Source organism: Melospiza georgiana, chromosome 3, assembly GCF_028018845.1.
Source record: "Melospiza georgiana isolate bMelGeo1 chromosome 3, bMelGeo1.pri, whole genome shotgun sequence".
Taxonomy (NCBI): Eukaryota; Metazoa; Chordata; class Aves; order Passeriformes; family Passerellidae; genus Melospiza; species Melospiza georgiana.
In genome coordinates, this window is record NC_080432.1 from 11940985 (window position 1) to 11959250 (window position 18266).

The window sequence follows — 18266 nt, forward strand, 5'->3', positions numbered from 1 at the left end:
ACAAACAAAACCTTGCCACTTTTTGAAATTGCTGAGTACAACTGGAGTGGGAATGGCAACACTTGCCCGGTTAAAGAACTAAATGCTTGTTGAGAAGAAAACCACTGCTATGATTGACCAGCATCACTCTTCTGATGCTCTGCTTTCCTACATCAGTGCAGGATATGAGCATCAGACACCTGAGCACCAAAACAAAGCATTTCAACCACAACCTGCCACAGGAGCTGCAAGACTTTGTGAAAAGACCTGATCCTATCAACAGTTGCCAACTAAGTTAATAAATTGAAGCGACCCATGGGAAAGAAAGGTCAAAAGAAAAACAAGGAAAAAAAAAACTCCACAAAAGCACCACAATACAAATTTAAACAGCTTCTTTCTTAGAGCCTGTTCATGCAGCTAGAAAAACTGGTCCCAATGATGTGAGCAGGCTATACAGCAAACTCATGATCTTTATATTTTGCATCAGGGGAAACTCAACTGATATAAAATGTTATTAGTGCCTGTGAAGTGTCCTGGCTGAAAAGCTGTCCAGGGATTAGAATAATTAAAAACTATTCAGGCTCTGCCCCTTAAATCTGATTCTACTCCAATAAAACCAATTCAATTTTTTTCTTTCAACTGTGAGAAGGATTTGGCCTTAAATTACAATACTCTGATAGCTAAATTTACAGAATTAGCAATACTCTGAAAATGTAAAACCGCAGAGAGAAAAGAGCTCATAAAAAATAAACCTTACGGGATTGTCAATTAAGATATTTTAGCTTCCCAACTTAAAATAAATGGAAAATATGCCATATGATCCTCTGTAGATGTTCAATCATTTTATTTTTATTATATTGAGACCCATAATTGTACCTGGAAGGAAGGAAAAACTGGATCATTTTGTCCCCATTGGTCTAAAAGGCACAAGTACCATCAGGAGACATACCTGACTCTCTGACAGAGTGATGAGACCTCCATTAGCAAAGCTTCAGATGGAAGAAAAAAAATTAGGACAGTCAGAAAAATTTCAGAGGATTTAATTGTTCACACAGCTATGGAATAAAATCCACACCATTTTGAACATTTTATGAAACCATAGTCAAACAAGGAGTGCAGTGCACACCTAATCAAATATAAGTACTGCCATGTACTTCACTACATATGCTGAATAAAATTACTTTTGGACTCTAATTTCACCTTTTGTGTGCCCCACACTCAAAACTTAGGATTTGCTCTGGAAAATGTGTTTTGGACTGTGCCATGCAGTCTGTAGTAGGCTATGAAAAACAGAACCCTTCATGGAATCACACGTGTACGAGCTTCACTAGGTAGCTTTAACAAATTTGCCTTTATCCCTTCCTCACAGCATTTGCATAGAAATAATCTTCTAGGTAAAACCAGCTTGACTAGAGTTAATGATGTCCCCTCACTGACCTGAGGTGTTTAAGCTGAAGAAGAGTAATTTGTCTGTGGAGAGAACTTGAGCATTAAAAACCAGCCAAGACCAAGAGTCTTTGCACTTAGCATCAGGCATTTATCACAAGTGACAATGGAAAAATAAAGACATGCCAAAACAGAAAAAACTGTTCCCAGGAGGACAAAACCAAGGCTGAAGTTTAAAGTCTACCAGCAGCCTGCTCCCATCCTTCTCTTTATTTACACGTGTGGCCAACCGCACCAGAACATGCTCAAAACAGAAATGTTTGTGCAAGAAAGGCCTTGCTGGCAGTGCTGCTTGAAGAATTGTCCTAAAGGAACATTTCTCTAAGAGACATTTTATGAAGGCAGTCTTGCTACAGCCCTGATCTCTGCAAGCAGCAAAACAACACCTCCAGTGAAGCAGAAGCAGCAGCTCTCCCAGCGCAGCCCATCAAATCAGGGTAAGCAATTTCCAACAGCCTCCTGTTTCAGTGCCAGACTTGTCAATACTCCCCATTTACAGCTCCTCTAAAGGAGCAATAAACCATCTGCATCTCTGGTTAAGTAAAGCTTACAGAAACACAGGAAAAGGGACAGGAGTTTCAAGTAAAGAATGCAGGGAAAAATGTTTCTCCACTTAAAAGCCCTGTGAGATGAATGAATCTGAGCTATTTATTTTTATATCTGAGCTTTTCTATTTTCCCAAAGTATCTCACAAACCCCAAGTACCAGGCACAGCCAGACCTCGGAGCGGAGCTGACACAGTGCAGCTAACGTTTTGTTTACCAGAGACATTTATAATTCAATTTGCAGACATTTGCAAATGTTAGCTCTCAGACTGCTCTCCTTATGGGTTCTTTAACGGCTCAGGAGATGCCCAGGAACAGTGGCAGTATTAGGACAATCACCCTCAGTAGCAAATCTTTCCATCTAGCCTTTTAGTAATGTTTCAGCCTCAAAATGACAAACAGAAAAAGCCATTTCAAGCAACACGGACTCTGGCTCTAAAGAAATCTCTCTGGTGGGTATTTTCTTTTCACAAAAAAACCCAGTATCCAATAATTTCTAACTAATTCTATCCTGAAGATTTGTTGTGACATTTGGAAGACCTCTGGATGCTTTAGTTACTCCAGTCTTTGGTGTTGAGTACAGATGTGCAATACCCCTCAAAGATTTTCTTTTTATTTTTGGCAGGTGAAAAGGAAAATTAAAATTTAGTTTGCAGTAAAATTTTCATTTTGAAGAGGTCTTTAAATAGCTTTCAATACTTCATACCAAGTTATTAATTTAAATTACTTCAGCAATCTAGCAAAAAAAAAAAATCAGTCGATTAGACTTTGTCAAATTCCAAATAAAACTTACAGATAACTCCAAATGTCAAAACATGCTACATACCATGCCACCATGGGATCATTAAAAAAAAAAATGTAATGACTTCAGTGTGAAGTGGAACAAAATGTTTTTCAAAAGAATTCTTAATAAAAACCCCAACAAGTCCTAACTCAAATCCACCAGGATCTTCAAGCAACTGAGAGTTCAGGTACAAACTTCCAAAGGAAGATTACTTTTTTCACCTTTCTGTAAAGTGTCAAAATGTAATATTAATTCTTCCTGTTCTCAGAAAATCTAAAGAGGACTACCAAGCTATTAAACCTTCTAGTGGATCATTTGTGGTATGAGTTATTAGCATAATTGGGGGCACACTTTATTGTGACCTTTGCAAAACTTTCATTTCCCAAATGTGATAGATACAAAGTGCTTTTATAATACCAATAATGATTATTTCCTATGGGAAACTGCCAATTATAAGTCGGTGAAAAATGCTATATCAGATGTACATTGAGAAAATGAACACACCTACCAACAGTCAGACTAATTAAAGCCATTCTTGAAATATTAATAAAGCTTTCCCCTTCCATGAAATACAACCTGTACATTTTAGTCCAGCTCTATCCTTGTCAGATCATTCTTCCAACAATAACAGATGTTTGATTAGTGGTAAATACAGCATTTCTGCTGTATTTCTTTCCCTGGCAGTAAACCAACACATGTGGGAAGCTGTTTTAACATTTAACCACTTGACTCGAATTCACATTGTTTATATCAAGTCACATCAAGTGCTAACAAAAACACTCAAGATAAGGAAACAAACCTCATGTTCTGGACACAGTTCTTAAAGGAAAAAACAAAAAAGGGAGAGGAAAGATAAGCAGTAAACTGTCAGAGAGCTTGGATTTGGGTTTATGATATTGACTGTAGCACCTTCTGCTGCAGCCACAAGTACTAGAGGCAGTGTCTTCAATGGCATCATCTCCTGCTCTAGTGTCACCTGCTGTCCTGTGCCACCTCTGCCAGCTCCTGCCTGAGAACTGCCAGGAAAAGAAGGGACAGGGAAAGCACAGCCAAGCCAAAGCTGCTGAACACACTTACTGGGCAGAGGACAGGACAACTGCCCTCCCACCAATACACCATCACTTTCACAGCAAATTAACACAGAGGAGTACTAATGATGAAAAAACTGACTCCACATTATATGTGACAATACAAGAGCCTCCATGCTGATACATCAGTGATGAGCAGAGGAAAGCCTCTGATTTCCTTCAAAATATGCACCTGGAAACAGCCTCAAACTGCTAAACATTTTAAAAGAGTAAGCTTCCCAGTTCACCAACTGTGTTTAAACACAAGAAAAAAAAAAGATCCTGTAGAATCCAGGCAACAAATTGTTCCATTAAGACATGCGCTGAAAGTAAAATAATTTTAAACCACAGAAGTTTATTTTTTAGATTTTTCAGAATATCTAGCTAGCTGCTTACTACATCCTTGACACAAAAGCAGACCATAAAGCCCTGCAGAGAAAAAAGGAATCCTACTGCTTTTCAGGCAGACAGACCCAAAAGACTTGTAGACAGACTTATATGGCCAAATGTTCACAACCAGGAGCTAGATACCTCATTATATCAGATGGTCACATGTGTGTAAGTGAGGTCATTTACAAAAACACCCAGCACAAACAGTCAAAGTCCTCCAAATGTACAAAAATGTACAAATGCCCGAGAAAGGAGCAGCTGCAGATCCTGAAAAAGCAGTTCACACATCAGCACAAGAAATACCTGCAGCATCTACAGCTGCCCCAGAGATGTCCTCCCATTTGCTAACTGCAAATGACCACGTTTCTGATCAGAGTTCTCAGTCTGGTACCAATCACAGAGAAAAAGTGCAGCTATGAAATCCAAGTAGATTAGCTTGCTACTTTTCATTCCAATGTTGACCAAGTCTCACTAGTTTTGAGGGGAAGAAACAACAGCTAAAATATAAATAACTGAAAAGTGGCATATGTGTTGTTAAGCAATAGACGGCATTCCCTGTTTGTCTGTCTCTCCCCTTTGGGTACAGGAAATAACTAGACAGCAGTCTCATCACTCCACATACTGTACCTTTCAAAACTTGGCACAGCACCTCTTACATACTGCGTTTCAGCTCAAACAGCTCAATACATGCCTCAGAGATCTGGCAGCAGTTCTTTGGGGAGTTCTTTTCTACTTTTCTGGCTTAGGCAACCTGTCGAGCATGGAAAATTTACACTTAGTAGATCCCAAATATGTACACAGAGAAAGAGGAAATCATAATAACCACAATTATAAATGAAGTTTTGAATGTCAATTCAATTTGCCACAGGTATTTCCATTGCCTCAAAGAAATGATTCTGATGTGGAACAGCACGTGCCACCTTCTCAGCCTGCAGTTGCTACAGGTATTGTGATCAAAAGGGATCAGTATGGGTAAGCAGCTGCAGTGGGCAGACTCCATAATACACACACACACACTCCCTGCTCTCCACTGCAATACTCCTTTTAAGAGCAAAATTACAACTGATAAGATACGAACAGCAGAACAAAAGCAAGCTCTGGGAAAGCCAGACAATACTGAGAAGTTTTGTCTTTGATTAGCATCTCTTTACAGATTTTTTTTTTTACATTCAACCAAATACTGCTCCTCTATATTGTTGCCATACTCTTGTCTCCTTATCACAAAAGTTCCATACCTGCTTGGTGTTCCTCATGGGCTTCTCCTCAGAGCACTGACTCTTTCTCCTTCACACAGCAGCCACCTGACTCCAGTTCCCTTCTCACCACCCATCCCACTCTATAGCACTCCTCTTCTCATTGGTTACACCTGTGGCCTGTTAAAGTCAGGCCTGCTCCTAATCTTTGCTAATTGGCCCAGCTGCAACTCATTAGGGGTGAGATTACTTTCTGCACTATTTTCTTATATTCTATCCCTCTACAGAGATCACAAAAGCAGTCAGAGCAAACATCCCTCTGAAATTTTCCATAATTTTATGGCTTAAAGTACTCGAAGAAAAGAAAAATCCTTTAAAAATACAATGCAGTTTTTGGCAATAATTTAGTAATTTTCCTTTTTGGCTTTGCCAGAAAACAGTAAGGGTTAAAGATGAATGCACTATTCACGTGGCAGGAGGAGACATATCAGTTTAAAAGAGAGCATCCAACAGGCCAGTAATCTTGCTGTATCAATAGTAGGTCTTGGCAGATAGTTTCAACAAGACAAGAGAGTCAGAAATGAATAAAACATTTTGTCCAAACTCAGCTGTGCACAACCTCTTTCTTTCTTTCCCACCATGTAGGTATTTCCTGTATCTGACAGTTTTATGATGACATTTCCCACTTTTGCTACCTTGCTGCCTTTATCTCACAGCTCTCCCCACACTTTCCAGATCATCCTGCTAATTCTTTCACTCTCCATTTCTCACACAATTGGCCTCAGGTGAAGCCAGTGGCAGAAATCCCACGAATGTGTCTGCAGTGGTTTCCCTTGGGAACACGGGAATGTCACTCAGGTCTCTGCCCTCCAGCTCTGGCACAGAGTCATGCCAGCTTTGGGCAGGCTGAGAAAACACAAAAGGGAAGAGTTTCCTTCCTCCACTCCCTCCTACTGCACTCTCTCCATTTCACACACTCCTCTGGATAACTGCAGCAGACTCTTGTGCTCTGGTTTGCCCCTGGATCCAATACAGTGCACTAAGGAAACACCCAGAAAACAGAAAAGAAGGGGGAGAGGGGAAGCCATAAAGAGCCCCAGTATGTGTTAGAGAGCTGAAGCTGCATGGAACAAAATGGTTTGCAAGGACCTCACTTCCTCCAGGTTTTACTGAGGCCAAACAGTACACAGTGCCACTCTGTGCCTCTTGGTTTCTGACCTGCTCTTCCCATACTCCGCACTTTTGGATTCAAAATCAGAACTTCACACATTTTAAAAGAAGAAGGTTTAACTTCAGGCATTGATGAAATAGAAACTTTCAATAAAACAATGCTATGACTAAGTTCTTTATATAATCTTTGCAAAAAAGAGCAAACAGTCTTTCCTTCCTGGGGAATGGCAGATAAATCTTCCGGGACAGTTTTACAAGGCAGTCACTTAGGCTGAGAAAGAGAAATATACAGACAAAGAAAACAACCTAAGACAACTCTTATCATAAACAACTAAAATTTACAGGAGCCAAGATTTGTTTTCTCCTTTTTCCTGCATTAGAATGTCTTAATGATTCAGGTTTCAGACAGACCTACCACAGACCAGTTTGAGGCAGCAGTCTGGTAAACTTTGGAATCCTCTCCAGAAGTCCACCAGTCACTCATTCTTTCACCATTAACTTTTGCTCTGGCAGAAAAAATGAAAACTGACTCAGATTAAAAAAAAAAATCCCAGAATTATGGAATAGTTTTGGTTGGAAAGAGCCTTTCAATGCCATCTAGTCCTGCAATGAGAAGAGACATCTTCAGCTAGACCAGGTTGCTCAGAGTCCAACCCAGCCTAACCCTGAATGTTTCCAGGGATGGAGCACCCCAATCTAAGTGGGAAACCTGTTCCAGTTTTTTCACCATCCTCATTGTAAAAAATTTCTTCCTTAAATATACCCAGTTTCAATTCAAAGCCATTTGTCCTGTCACAAGACCCTACTAAAAAGTTTGTCTTCATCTTTAAGACCTTCTAAAATATTGAAAGGTGGCAGTAGCCTGGAGCCTTCTCTCCTCCAGCTCAGAAATGACCTCTTAGAATGTTATGTATCAGGTGTGCTTTTGGGCCAGCTCAGCCCCTGATTCACTCTCACACTGGCTTTTGGTGTGAACAAGCATTCAGGGACAAGAAATTAGTCTCCTTTCTCACTCCCAGCCTCTATTTTCTTTATCACAAGTGTCAGCTTAAATGCACAGGAAACTACAGAGACCCTCACAACCAAGACAGTCACACTGCCACAAATTATCAGTATGCTTTTGTTATCACTTGCTTTGAGCTCCCAGAGCTCTGCCTCCTCTCCAAACCACAATCTTGCTCAGGCTGAGACCTTTGCCACTACATAGGTTTTCTGCTCCTTGCATGCTCACCTCTCTCACACAAGTCTCTGCTTTTGCTGGATTTTGCTGTAATTAAACAGAACAGTCTCCCAAAGGAAAGCACAAAGACAACAACATGATCACAAGCAGCAGGGAATATTTGGAAAACAATACTTCATCTGGATGCAGTAAGCTTCATTTATTTGTCTTTTGCCTCTCTATTTTGGTTTTATACTGTTGACTCCAAGTTTTAATGACCAAAGATATTTTAAGCATTCCTGACCTAGAAATGCGCTAAGAATAAGAGAACTTATTATAAAGAAAACATTGGCCATCTGAAGGGAAACTCAGAGTATACCCCACCTTAGTGAGCTATGCATGTTGCTTATGAGCAGCAGATAAGTTTTCAGGCCTACAAGGACTCAATTTCCAGAAAACAGAGATAACAAGGGAAAAGAATCAGATAGGCTGTAGGATTCAATGGACCTGATTAAGAGAACAGTTGGGGGATTCATGGCATGGATTATTTTGACAATAGCAATCTGAGCAAATGGCTTTGGTCTCTAACAAGAAGGGCAGCTTTCCTTTATTCTCTCCCCTATAAAGTGTCACTTCCATTTGGGACCAGTTACCATGCCCCTTATAAGGAGCAGGCAGCAAATACTTTGGGACTAAAACTCATCCTAAATTATGCTCAGTAGGTGTGAGAGTTCCACACCGGCACAAGAAAAACAAGTGCAAGATGTTTCTGTGATTGCAGCAGGCAGATTACACAGAGGGAACTCCATCAATATGTGGCCAAGGAATGCTGCAGCTCCTCAACTCAGAGACACAGTGACACACAAGTACCCACAGGAGCACAGGTAATTTAATCAAAAGTGCACATGCCAAATATTCAGGCTCTGTCCTTCACATGAAAGGTCTGCAATTCTGTAAATAAACCACAGGGATCTTATTTCACCTCCATAAAAATCAACTGTGAAGTGTTGATGAATAAAATCAATGAGCTAACTGCAAGGAACTGTTTTAATTATTATTCCAATCAGGAATACCTAGTGAACATCATGGCCAGTTTGACACTACAAACTTGAACAGGAATTCAGCCCTCTCTCCTTTCCACAGTGTTGGAAAGCACCTTTCATTTAAAGGATTTTCTTTGGCTAGTTTTCTCTTCAGCTCAATCTCTTTCAGACTAGGAGAGGGGTCAAAGTTCCTGCAGCTCCTGATTATTCAATAACATGACTAATGCTCTCCTAAGGGGAACATGATTACAGGTAAATGATGTGTTATGATAAAGGCACCATCTCCCATTTGCACAGGCCTGTCCTCCCACCCACCACTATGTAAACACAATAAACCTTTAAGGATGCACTGCCTGACCTCATCTCCCGAAGAAATACTGCCTGGAATCACACTGTAATGAAACACAGGATAGCACAGAATGGCCCCATTTAATCTTTAACAATATGATATTTTAACAGGCTTCTACCCAGACAACCTCTCCCAGGCATCCTCAGTGCAACCAATATTAACTGCAGCATGCTGTTCACAGACCCTAAAACTGGCTGTACAAATTGTGACTGCCTGGGGCTACTTTTGTTTTGTTATAGAGCCAAGTTCTCCTCGTATTCATTTGATGCAAAAAGTTGGGAGCTTTGAAATCTGCTGTTCCTTTTTTCACAAAGTTTTAGAGGTCTTTGACTTTCAGGATGGTGTGTAAAGCCTACGGCATGTCCTTCTTCATGTTGTGTTGAAATGGTTAAAAAGAGGATCCAGTGGAAAACAAAAAGCATTCACCTCTACCTTCCTTCACTAACTAAGCCCCCAAAGGGGCTTTTCACTGTAATATTTACTCTTAGTTTGAAAGCATCAAATGCGACACTCCAGGTAAACTTATTCATCTACTATTCCTTTGTCACTTTTAACAAATGAACCAACAGTTCTGCCATTAATGGGTATTCATTCCAAGTCTCTTACCAGGTTTCTACTGCTGCACCTGGATAAGAAGTCAGCCCTATCTGTATTTTCAGACCATTGCTCTACAAAGATATTTACAGAAGTTTCTACTTTCCAAGAAAGCTATTTCTGGCCAATGCAGGCTTATTTTTTTCTTTTTCAATTATTTTAAACTGTACTTGTGCCCACAGAAGAATTATTTTTATCAGTTACAAATAAACAAACCAACTGTGACAGAACACCAGGTCACAGTGCAGCAGATTCCCAACTGTTGTGGCACAGACTACATGGATAAACCAACAATCCAGGAGTGAAAAACAAGGAAAACAAGTCTGTTTTAACCACTAATGCCAAGGTAGGATAGGTAGAGCACTGCCTACAACCTTTGTACCATTACTTCTAATTCTACAATTCTAGATAAACACCACAACCACATCCTTTGGTGTCAATGATTTGTTCTGCAATGAAATTTTCCTGTTGTGGTTTTATTGCAGGGGTGCCATGCTGTTATCTCCTTATCACAAGAGTTCCATACCTGCTTGGTGTTCCTCATGGGCATCTCCTCAGAGCACTGACTCTTTCTCCTTCACACAGCAGCCACCTGACTCCAGCTCCCTTCTCACCACCCACCCCACTCTTTATAGCACTCCTCTTCTCATTGGTTACACCTGTGGCCTGTTAAAGTCAGGCCTGCTCCTAATCTTTGCTAATTGGCCCAGCTGCAACTCATTAGGGGTGAGATTACTTTCTGCACTATCTTTGTTTTCTTATATTCTACCCTCCTACATTTTCTTACTAAAGATCCCTTTAGAGCAGATCCATCAGCAACTGGAATCCTCATCTGAGATTTCTCACGTGATTTAATTTCAGGCAACATTGGAGAACTCTCATATGAATTTAGGTGTGGTTTTAGAAGAACAATAAAAAGCAAATGCACCACCTAATCATTATCACTTCAAAACTTTCATGCACAAAGCCTGTGCCCTGCTCTGCACCTGTGCAGTACAACAGGAATCAAAGAACTCATCTAAGCTGAGCTTGAGGTCTCAGTCAGGATTAGCCAGAAACTAACATTTGTCACAAGTTTCTGAGCTTGCTCAAGGCCTGGATTGCTAAAGCAATTGGAATTCTGTGCCAGATTGGTGCTTCTGGAGGAAAAGCGGTTTTCAGGCAGCAGAAGCCAATAGGGTAAGAATCCTCTATGCCAATGGGATGGGTGAAACTACTCAGACTAGGAAGGGAACATAAACTAGCATGCAAGTGACCCATCCCCGAGTACCAAAAGAAAGTAAAAACCTTGCTCTCCACAAACACAAGGTGAGAAGGATCTGCTGGAACACAGAGACTCCAGAACCTAAATTGACTTTGCAGCTGTTTAGGAGTGGTTATCACTGGAGTTTATTGGGCCTGAGGGGGAGCACGCCAAAGAACAATTTCTACTCATCCAAACTTTCCAGGATGTTAGACTCCAAAAACATAAGGCCTCTGAGAACTGTGAATACCCTCATCTGCCTGTGTCTGATCAACCTCACACATACACACTTCCTTAATGTCAGGATATCTGGTTTCAGGAGAGCACAGCACCCTCTGAATTTGCAGTTATGATCTAAATTTCTAAATGATCTAAACTTCTCTCTTTAGATCTAAATGATCTAAACTTCTCTCCTCTCATGAACCCCAACCACTGCTTTTTCAGAACACATTTTTCATTCTACTGACGTGGACAGTGCAGCATTGCAATGGTAAACTGGATTTTAAACAGGAAGTAGATAATCTAGAACAAAACAGAATTAAAATACTAAAAGAACAGAAAATGCATACCTTTGGAAAATCAGAAATTGTTCCGTAGAAATTCACATTGTAGAAAATGTCTTCCTTTCCCTTAAAAGAAAAAAAAAAGAAAAAGAAAAGCCTTAATTGTGCATATTCATATTTAATTACCTAATAAAATCTCAGTAAACTACTTCAAGACCTTTTTCCCCCAGAAATAATTTCTCCTTATGGATCAGAATATTTACACAGTAGCAAACAAATACTGAGTGCTCAGTGAGTTTTCGTTTGAAGTTCGTTTTATTTTGAAATTCCTAGCTGCAGGTGACAGGAACACATGGCACCCATTCTTCCAAGCATTTAAAACTAGAAAGCAACACAATGGAGACTAAGGATGGAGCAGTGTGTCAGGAGCAGGGAAAAGAAAGTATTTTATTTTGAGACATACAATCAGGTCTCTCTATCATCCCAGCTTTGGGTAAAAAGTAATTTAAGCCATTGTTATTAGTGCTAGAATGTATTTCCTGCATTGCTTTTGCCAACACTCTGGAAGGATGGAAGCATCCACTTCTGTTTTCCCCATCTTTGGAGGGGAAGGAGCAGCACAGGGACATTCAACACCAACTCCTGCACCTCTGAGCAGTACAAGTGGGCAGGGTGCTTTGGTGCTGCTCCTTTGCACCCCTCTTTTTTCCAAATGCACAAACCCAGTGATTTCCTTCTGTAAGACCTAGGTGTGAAACTTTAAATTGGACATGAGCACAACAGCCCTCCAGCAAGCAAAGCAGCAGATTTACACAAACAGGAATGAAAATGACCAAAGAGTGCTCAAAAACAAAATCAAGTCCAAATTCACATTAGAAATCCATGTTTTATAGGAGACAGTATTTTATTAAAAGAAAGCAAGTGTCTTCAGCATTATTGAAAATAACATGAAATTGACCGCTGCTTTTTCAAATGAATTTCTATCAAGAGCTCCTACACATTAGATCAGAAGCTGTATTTTTCTGTCTTCCATCAAGCTAAATCTTTCTTCCTTTATAGAAAAAATAAATTGAAGCCTAAAGCTGAGAACATCTCAATATCTACTAGGTGCATACACAGAATTAAATTTGACCTGATACTCTTCAGTTTTATGAGGTTTAAGTTTTATGAGAAGAAGAAAAAAACCTCAATATTAGAAACAGATTGCAGAAAACAAGGGTCTCAGCCAAGGGAAGCCAGAGCATGTTGTGGCTCTAGCATCTGCTTTGAGAACTCAGGGCACATAAAACACCCTGAGTATGGGACCAGAGGGACACAGCAATCACAATTACAGCAATGAGAGCAGTTAAAGAGAATACTTTCCTCCTCTGTTGAATCCTCTCAAAGTTGCCAAAAACGTCCATTAAAAGAAGTTGTTTAAAATCATAAATAGCAATGCTGAGAGGATGATGGCTACGTACTTTATTCTCATTAAATACTGACAGCATTCTCTTCTAGTAAGAGACTACACAGTGATTTCAAGTCTTTTTTAAATTATTTTTTTAAATGCCTCAAACTCTTTCATTTTGCTGGTGCACTTTCAGCCTGCCCTCAGCAGCTCCTAATTACATGACAAGATATGTCTGGGTCTCCAGGACTTTGCAGCTTCACACACAAGCATCCTTACACTCACTCCTGGGTCAACTAGAGCCAGCTTCATGCTAAAATAAACTCCCTGTCCAAAGCAGGCCTGTGCTGGGAAACAAAGACATGACAAGATAATTTTCAAGCATACAAACTGCTCTGTTAGTGTGCAGCAGCAGATACAGCCCAGCCCCTTTTGTTCCCCTGCAGCCTGCAGTCAGATTTCAGCAGGGTTACATCAGTGTGGGATCCAGCCAGCTCCACTGGAACCAGGAGCATCCCAGCAGCCCTAATGCACATTCCAGAAACACAACCTGCTTCCCACTGGTACTAATCAGCCACAGCTTTCTGGGCAGAACTGCCACTGGGCCCTGAAATTTCTCATGTTCCATGTAAACACACGAGTACAATCTCATAAATTTAATGAACAAAATCAGTTTCTTTTTAGCTATGCAAATACCAAAAATCTCTCTCTGTGTCTTTCCACCAGTTAAGTATTTCTTCAGAAGCTTGTTTGTGTCCAAAATCTCCAGTGGCCCTTTCAGCGAGACTGTAAATTCTTTGAGGGAAGCACTCGGAGCCAGAGTGCAGCCTCAGTCCCTGAAACACTGTGCAGCTTGTAATTCACAGCAACAGGACAACTGATGGAGGAATGGACAGTGGCTGCAGGCTCAGCTCTGCCCTCCCTTCCACAGCTGAGTTAAAGGCTAAAATACAAAAACCCCACAATTTTCATTTTCCTCGTGTTCTAAAGAAAAAGAAAAAAAAACATTAAATGAATAAGCCTTAAGTACCTTGATGCCTGCTTTTTTTTTTTTTTTTTTTTTTTTTTTTTTTTTTTTTTTTTTTTTTTTTTGCAAAGGATCTTTAATTTGATGTTCCTCGCAACACCAGGGCAGGTGTAGAGGAATCAAATTCTGATGTGGCCAGTGTTCATTCTGGCCACAATACACATTTCTTCACTGGTGTTCAGTAAAGCACAACGTGTTTCTTCACTTGTCACCTGGCCTTTCCTGTCACCTTAAATACACCCCATGGTTTCCTCTCTCTTCACAATCTAACCCCCTTATAAGCTCCAAGGAAAAGACTTATTTTTGCAAAAGACCCAGCTGAATCATAATGACCCTTCAAAAGGATGGGCAACCTTCATCAAGACTCTGGGCTTGTCAACAGAATTTTTTTCCTTTTCTTTTTCATTTCAAGCAGAAAACAAGTTTTCATCCAGAGGGATCCATCATTCAAGGTTCTTTTTCACCTGTCACTCTGAAATGCTCAGAGAAAATGACCTGACAAATACACACTTCTGCAAGACTTTCCCATTGATGGACACTTGGTTACAGATAATCACCTCCTTGAGTTACCCAGAGTATAACTTTAGAATTCCAATAAGGACCTTTTGCCTCCTTCTAATTAAAAGCAAAGTACAAGTACCCAATTTAGAAAAGACCATTAGAGACTTAATTTAAACATGACAATTTTAGTCTGTCAATATACTGAAATGATCATTACCTACCAAACCTTCTCTCATTCTGTACCGGAAAGGAGCTTCGACCATAGCTCATTAGTTAATTTTAGACACACAACTGTTACCATTTTTCAGACATGAATTGCCTGTATATCCCTAATCTGGATGCACAGCTCTGAAAAGGTCATTTCTTTCTTTGTATTTTTTTTCAGGATCTAGGAGTAAGGAAAAAAAAACAAAGCAAAAGAAGAGGCAAACACAGAAGGCAGGAGGAAAATGTGAAGAATTGCCTGTCATCCTCACACCTGGGGGCAGGAAAGCCCAGTAAGGGATGTGGTGTCAGCTCCTGCCTCCCCGGGCCAGGCTGCTCCCAGGGCCTCACCGCACATCCCTCACTCTCCTGCGAGGCTGCTGAGAAAGCCCAGCTCCTTCCTGGCGTGGAGCCTTGCCAGGGACATCAGGCTGTTGCTGCTGACATGCTCCACACACCATTCGGTGACTTCCTGCTCGAGGCATTACATAATCTGAGCCTCTGGCATATCTTTCTGGAACATTTCGTGTGCTCGCCCACAGGATCAGCAGCACCTTCAGCTCCCACAGCTCTGCACCTCCCTGCACTGATTCTGACCTGGAGGGCACTGACTGCAGGCACAGATGGCTGTTGATCCCCACTAAACACAAACTTGACAGTATGACTCCAAAAAGGACAAAAGAAGCAGGTAACCACGCAGTTAAATACAATTAATGGTCACAGGAATACCACGATGGGAATCACTTTCAGAAACCACAGAATTCTATCAAGGGCTGCTGCATTCAGCTTCACTAAGGTAGAAACTTATTAACCAAAGGGAGCACAGAGCCTCCTACCAGTACCACACACACCCCACCCCATCAGCCCTAAATCTGCCTCCAGCCATGAAATCCTGACTCAGGAGAGCTCCTGACTCAGGGTAAATGTGCACACAGCTAACCTGAAAGGTACAATCACTCCTTGATGTTTGCTGAGCAAGACTCAGGGCACTGCCCTCCTGAAACAGGCAGACTCTTTTTCACAGAGATGTCAAGCACTTGGAGCCCAGAGATTCCATTTCATGAGAAGCTGTCAATTGATAATAAAGTACACCCTCTAAAATGATGTGTAGATAATAGAATCTTTTAGACCTTTTTCTACACAGCAGGAGTTATATGATAAACCCCACAAAACTTAAGCCAAGCAATAAACAACAGCAGCATTTGCGCAATACAGAACAGTTATTACAAACTCTAATCAGTATGCAAATGTAATAGCACCAAAATACACAATCTGCAATTTGACTCCGAGAATTTCAGGGTGTCTAGGATGTGATTATATACTATTCTACAACTCCTGGAGGGAATTTTACCTATGGCTAAAGGAAGCTTTTTTGTTTTGTTTGTTTGGGTTTTTTTTTCCTGGTGGAATTCTCAATTTTTAGTCGCCTCTAGTAATTCTCTAGAACCAAAATAATCATGCTGCAGTTTAAAAGGTTTTCAATCTATGAAATTACTCACTGCTGATGAAAGCATTAACAATCCAAGACTTCATTTACAGCATTACAAAGAATCCAGGCCAATTATGGGTAAATGCTTTTACTTAGCTTGGGCCAACAAAATTAATTATTATCATAAAAACCTGCACTCCAACCAAGAGTAAAGTTTAAAGGTGTCCCACCACATTCAAAGAGAACAGAAAGGAAGGAACAGGCCTGGACTCCAACATGAAAGTGGGCAGCTAATGCAGGCCCTGGAGAACATGCAGCAGGTGACAGGATGGGAAGAGGATGGATACTCCTTTCAGGCCAGCAAGCCAGCACTTTGTATCACCAAGATAAAATCTGATATCTCCAGGGAAAGCTCAGCACCATCACATAAATCCTTCTGCAGCCTAATAGTTCTGTTTGGGATGTACTCTGTGTTCCAGAAACTGGGAGCCTGCTCCTTGCCAGCCTGGCTCTGAAATGTAGGCCAGCAGCTCGAACGTTGCGTGTGGTGATCTATGCTTTTTTATCCCAATCCTCCAGCACAGCAAGAGAAAGGGATTAAGCAGCATTATTTTTCCCCCTGAATATTTACTGATATAATTACATCCCATACTATAATACAAGATTATTTTGCACAGTACAAAATAACATGGAACAGGCCCGTTGTTTTATGGAAACCTCTTGGTCCCATCACTCTTGATCATTTTGGGCTCGTTCCTCCAGGAAAGTTTAACAGCAAACTCTTCCAAATGTACCAAATAGATGCACTCAGCTTCTTCATACAGTCCCATTTTTAGCAATCATATTTTTAAAATTATTTCACAAAAGATTATTAATGACTTAAGCCATCTGTGTTTCTAGAGAACGCTCCCTTCCATCCTTTCTTTCCTTCCTACTGGGTTGCACAGTAAAGACTTTTTTATTTACAACCACTTTTATGCCAGCAGATGTTTTACCACACAAAACTGCTTTGCTGCAAAGTTCAAGAAGAAAGTGGTGGGAAGAAGTTTACATAAGCAGACATCATCAACAAAAGCAGGAGAGCCTGGCAAACCACAGGCCGCAGTCATTTAATTCACACAAATCTCTCTTCGCCTTTCTCACTCTGCTTTCCAATTTGATTTAATTCCATAGGAGGATCTGACTGGCAGTCACTCCATAATGCATAGCAAGGTTTAAATGCCAGCAGCTTTCCTTGTCTTGACAAAATGTACAGAGCAGAAATTTAATTACAACTGGTTCAAACGCACTTTTGTTTTGCTTCTACCCACCTGGAACACGGAGGCCGTTTAAAGTAAACATGTTTAGTCACTGGATAATATGAAGTATAAAGGAAAAGTTACACTGTAATAAATAGAGATACATTTGAAAACAATTTTGATTTCTTATCGCTGAACCTGGCTGCAACCAGCTAGCTGCAAGTGGCATGACTGTGATGGAAATGGCGTGGTATTGCAGTGCAAGAAAGTAAACATCTTCTCCCAGACAGCAGCACAGCAGTTGAAATCCACCCAAGAAAACCATTTGCATTATCGGTGTGCATTATTCTGCCCTAACGTTTTGACACTGAGTTTAAACATTAAGCTGGGAGTACAATGCCTCTTTTTGAAACTAATGCAATTTCTTGGGGCAAAATCTGATATGGCCAGCCAGATTTCCTGAGTGCTAGTTTCTCCTAAGGAAAAAAAAAAAAAATAAAAGGGAAAAAAAAAGACATCGGTTTAATTTTGATTTGTCCAGTAAACAGATCAAAGCATTGCAGCTCTGCAGAGGAGGTTTACAAAGCCTCCTTGTGCAAACATCCTGGGCCTGATGCTGCCAGCTGCACTGAAGCAAATCTCATCTGATGGCAGCCAGTGCTGGTTTGTGCTACATTGTCCAATACAAAAATTTACACTTTAAAGGGAAGTAAAAATCTTTGAAGTTCCACTTGATCAAAAATTATTAAAACATGCAGCTTGAATTTTTAGGCTGATCTTAAACACATGTAGCTGGAAATGTTTCACACTTCTATTCTGTTTCTTATATACCAAAAACTGTATTCAGCTCTAGGCTCCTCCTATTCCAGTGCAATAAATTCTTTGGGTGAAGGAGCATTTTTAACAAATATGTACAACGCCTAAAAGAGAGATTCCAGAACCACTATTAGATCACTGAGAACTGCAAGACTGCGAAGTGTAAATAATTTTTAGCATAGCTGAAACATCTTTCTAG

General features: G+C 40.5%; 1 protein-coding gene across 4 annotated transcripts in view; it reads right to left on the reverse strand.

The window, feature by feature from the left end:
* Positions 1–18266, reverse strand: part of PLCB4 (phospholipase C beta 4) — a 173101-nt gene that overhangs the window by 142139 nt on the left and 12696 nt on the right. For all 4 annotated transcript variants that reach the window (XM_058020299.1, XM_058020300.1, XM_058020297.1 and 1 more), the window contains exon 2: positions 11532–11591. The gene's annotated coding sequence lies outside the window, so the exon portion shown is untranslated. The remainder of the gene's footprint in view (positions 1–11531; positions 11592–18266) is intronic.